Raw genomic sequence first — 5,164 nt, 5'->3', positions numbered from 1 at the left:
TGGCCGCAGATTCAGTCTAAAGCCTAAATACAGGACACACAGACACAAAAACTCTTTTGTCCCTGCTGCTGTAGGCTTTTTTAATAAGTCAATGTGAGGTGTGGACTTCCAAGGTAGTACGTATTTATTTTGTTTCTAGATGTATGGCTGTTGTCTTACATAACCTGTGTGTTATTTATGTTACATGCTGCTACACAAAAAATTGCCCCTTGGGGACAATAAAGACTCCTTGAACCTTGAACCTTGAAAATAAATAATTAAATTCAGTAAAACACCCATAATTCAATCAATTTACTTCAAATGTATTTTGATCATTAAGAGCATGGCAACCACCATTATTTTCAGAGCATTTGATGACTAAAAACCATATTTTGATGGCAAAAAGATTTCATTTGGGGTCAGAATGACCCCAGGACAACACAAAAGATATGATTGAGACTGTCAGCATGGCTGAGGGGAAAGCGTTGCTTGTTTATAAGAGGCAGGACTTCCAAAGGTTCATAGCTACTTCCTTTGGTAAGAGGACAAGGCCAAGCCTAGCGGCTCTGTGAGTTATTTCTGTTTTTCTCGCCACCCTTGCCCCAACGGGGAGGTCAAAGGTCAGGATCAGCTACAGAACAAGTAGCTTGCAGCTGCAGGAGTCGCTTAACCACGTTCTTGCTTGAGGATGATACAGCAGTGCAGACCCGGCGGCTGACATCAATCCGTGGGCGGGCGTTTGATTTTTTGTTAGCGGGCCCGATGTGAAAACAACAGCCGCCGCCGGCATGTGTGTCGAGCAAAGTCATGGGCTGTTTTTCATTTTTTTAACAAGTAGGAGCTCCAGGAAGTCGGTATAGGCTGAATTTGCTATGTGGTTTCGATCTGGAAACAACATAGGTGAAGTGAATGACAGCTAGGCTAATACATTTAGCCGCTCACCTGGGCTGCAGTCTCGGAAATGGAACAGTGTAACAGAACAAAACAATTAAACATGACAAAAAACTTGGTGCTTATAGCCTGGACTTCTGTATTGGGTAGATTTTTACACACAAAAGTACATTGAAATATGTACCTCAAAAGCTGTTTTTTGATTTCGTGATTAATAATGAATTGTGGTATTAAAACATGCACACCATTTCCTCTACTGTAACTTGTGTCCCTCAGCTTGTGTCACTCGGCTGGCCACCATTTGGGGTCGAGTCCTGACATCACAAACTGGTGCCACCGGTGCCCATAACCATAGTGACTCACTCCTTCCTGCATGCGCACGGTGGGAGCGGAGATTGAGGGAGAGACGCTGTGCTGCTGCCAGAGGAGCCGCTGATTGAGTTTTCTCTGAGCAGAAAGTCTAGCGTGCCAGGCACCCTTGGGCCCGCCCACCCTGCCGGGCCTGCAGCAGTGTGACGCTCATAGACCCAGGAGCTTAAATTAGAATCCCGCTTTAGAGATCTGCTACATGTGTGTTCTGGTATGCAAATCATTCGAGCACTGGCCTAATGATACTAATTAAACACCAGGGCAAAATAAGGTGAAGTACCCACTTCCTGATGTCGAGGCGGAAGACAAAAGGCTGTAGCCTTGGCAGACTCCATGGTAATGGTGGAGTGACTGTCGCCACTAGTGAGACAGTTTCATCACTTCAACTAAGAAAAAACCCCAAAATAACGCACGTCCACATATTATACACACGTATGCAAAGAAGATTGTTATTAGGGTACAGCAGGTCTGCTACTGTGGTTACAAAATGTCTCTACGCTCAGCTCATGCATAACCCTAATTTGAATATCCCCAATGCATTTCCATGGAAACAGATCTATTGGCAATAAACAACCAGTAAATTGCATGCTTCATTACGTGCTTCAGCGTCCTCTATAAATTAATATATCCCCATCAAGCACTTGTCACACATGTTGTTCTTGGTATACTTCGGCACATTCATTGCTGTGTACAGGTATATGGAAAGTTAGGAAAAAACTAATGAGGCCATTTGAGATATGTATGGTATTTGGAATATTACTCCTCATGTAAATGGAGACATCTGGTGTGTCTCAGAATTAAGTGAGGTTGTTGTTTCTTTCCTTCGGCTTCTTGTTAAATTTAAAATAGATTTTATCACTTCACCTGCCAGGCTTCCGGAGAACCGAAAAACTAATTTTGACCAGATTTTCAATAGACTTGGAAAAGGAAGATCGCTCACTCTGCTCTTGCTCAGCATCCCAATTAGAATAACTTCATCAATTCCTCCTTGAATTTCAACTAAGTACAGTATATAAAATGAAATTTAGGAAATGGCATTTTCCATTCAATTCATTTCCAGTCAATTCTATACATTTCCTCTGACTAAAGGACTAATGTGACGCTATGAAAGCCACACATGCAGATTTATGGTCTGTCTGAATGCATATAAGCAAATTACATGGATTCACACCCACACACATGCTTGTGAATGCCCAGACTCAATGTAAATGACCTATAATCAAGGCCACATATGCACAAAAAGGAATACAGACGCTTAGTCGCAGAGTCCTGTTAATAATCACAGTGTTAACATATTGGCATGTTATACTGGTTTGTCATATTAACCCACATGTATCAAACTCAAGGCTCGCGGGCCAAATCCGGGCCCCTTGCAGATTTTGATCCGGCCTGCAAATCAATTTAGGTCCCCAAATGTTTTGGCCCGCCTAAGCCAAAAAGGAAAAGGTTTTTTAAACTACATTTACGCAAAACTCAAAGCAGAATTTGGCAGATTTACCAACTTTGATACTGGGACTTTGCATATTCAGGCCTGTGAAACAGGTATTTGGAAATTGGGTAACCTACTTTTAAAAACTGTTGCTAGCTTGATTTGCTAAATTCTGGGATTGCTAAGGAACTTTTTTGCTGACTTTTTTAGGGCTTTATGCAGACCAAATTGTATGTGAGAAGAATAAGAGATAAAAGAGCTGTATGAAAAATGCAAATCCAAGATTGACAAGTGGAATTCAATGCAACTGTATGTATCTAGTATCTAGATATTCATATTTTTCAGTTTTTCTAGACGTCTGCACACCCATATAAGCATTTGAGCATTTAATTTATTTGAATAATTTTGTTTGCAGGCGGATACAGGAGACATACTGCTAAGTACTGCTCTGTTTAGGAGATTTAATACAAGTTTTATTTAAACTTTATTTGTCTAGCCATGATTATGATGATGAAACATTGTTGTACTTTGGCACTGTAGCTAAGAAAAGAAAGATTGTGACCCAAAATGCTTATGAGTTGTTTCATAAAAAATATATTTATATTTTTCTCAACCAATCAGGGAGTTGGTGTAAAGCTGCTGTTTTATTTAAAAATGTACACGGATTTTCTGTTTATAGAAATATGTTCTAATTTTGGAATAATACAGTGTATTAAGTGACCTTTTGTCATTTTAACAAAGCTTGTTTATTAGTGAAATTATTAATATCATGAAATAGTAATTGTTGACTTTAGCCTGAATTGATGGCTTGCAATATATATCAGTGGAAAAAACATGTTGCAATGTAATTTTTTTCCAATACCGTGCAACCCTAAAAACGTCAGGGACTACCAGTGAAACATTTCCTTCTTCAGCTGAAATGAACTGATCTCTATCTCTAGGAATACAGAATTAAAGCGAGGCTTTAAAATGGATGGGGCCTGACAGTTATACTGTCTCCTATGATTTATTTAATAAAGCCACCACAGCCCATTAATCTCTGTGCTTTATTAATAAGAACAGAATGCAGCTAGCTATCACTGATACTTGGCAACAAAGGCTTGTTCTTTTGTTGTGCTGTGTGTCTGAACGTCTTGCATGTTTGCCTTGCTGCACCACAAATTGTCCTTTGGGGACAATATCAATAAAGTTGAAGTTGAAGATCTTCTGTTAAAGCAAGATTAAAAAGGTGCACACAGTTAAGTGTGGGTAAGAAGATAAAAACACCTCAGTGGAACGCATTTTGCTGATTTTCATTTGAGCTCTGTAACTGGGAGTTGTCAGAAATGTGTTTTTTTTCTTCTTTTGTAAGCACATTTTGGAAAGTTAAACCTCGGTAAAGCTGCAACTTTTCAGCAAAGTTGACAACGAGAGAGAGTGGAGGGAAACAGTCAGTCTGGCGGTCCATCCCTACGGGAGTTGAAAGGAACATAATGTGGAGATGTACAGTTTACACACTCCACAGGGAGCGATGTGAAACACAAATCTACAAGAGGTAGACTGGATTCAATATCCCTGTCCCCGGGATGGAAATTCATTAACTAACTATCTGCTTGTGTTTCATGCTGTGGGAAATAAACATCTCAACACTGCCATTTTCTCACACTGGACTTGTTTCATTCCTTTTAAAATCCCTGACAATTAGATTTCGGAAAGAGACAGACTTTCAAATCCTGTTGCCCTTTGATTAAAAAAAGCTACACACCTTCATGCTGAGTTAGACAATGTTTGATGAAGAGCAATCAAAAAAATATAGTGTTAGCTCAATATATTAGAGACAGATAACATGGTTAGTCACTGAGGAATGTAGGAGCTGGAGATCGTACAGTGTAGTACAGTATAGTACTGTATAGTACAGTATAGTACAGTACACAGTGGTGTCTCGAGTGGTTAAGGTTAGGAAAGCCGATTGGTTGGGGGATAGGACCTGTACAAATGGGGTTATGTTCTTTTTGAATTTCTGACACTAAACTGCACGTATGCTATACCCACAACTTTACCAATAGAATACCTTACTATACCTAAAATAGAAGTATTTTAAACCAAGATGCTTAGTTTAAACTCAGATCTCAGTGGTGCATTCAACACCATTGACCGTACCATCCTGTTACAGAGACTGGAACATTTAGTTGGCATTAAAGAAATCGCACCAAGATGATTTAAGTCACATTTATCTGATCAATCTCAATTTGTTAATGTTAACGATAACTCCTCCAAGTACACTAAAGTTAGCCATGGCGTTCCACAAGGCTCAATGCTTGGAGCAATTCGCTCAATTAACTTTCATTGTTTTGCGGATGACAATCAAGCTAAACTTCAAGCATGCATAAATGATAAATTTTCTGATGTTAAACTCTAGGGATTTATCTAGGGATGTCTGTAGGGACTGTCAGAAATCTGTAGGGACTGTCAGAAATCTAGGAGTTATTTTTTATCAGGATATATCCTTTAACGCCC

The sequence above is a fragment of the Etheostoma spectabile genome, chromosome 18 (assembly GCF_008692095.1).
Source record: "Etheostoma spectabile isolate EspeVRDwgs_2016 chromosome 18, UIUC_Espe_1.0, whole genome shotgun sequence".
Classification (NCBI taxonomy): Eukaryota; Metazoa; Chordata; class Actinopteri; order Perciformes; family Percidae; genus Etheostoma; species Etheostoma spectabile.
Note: the sequence above shows the minus strand (reverse complement) of the source record.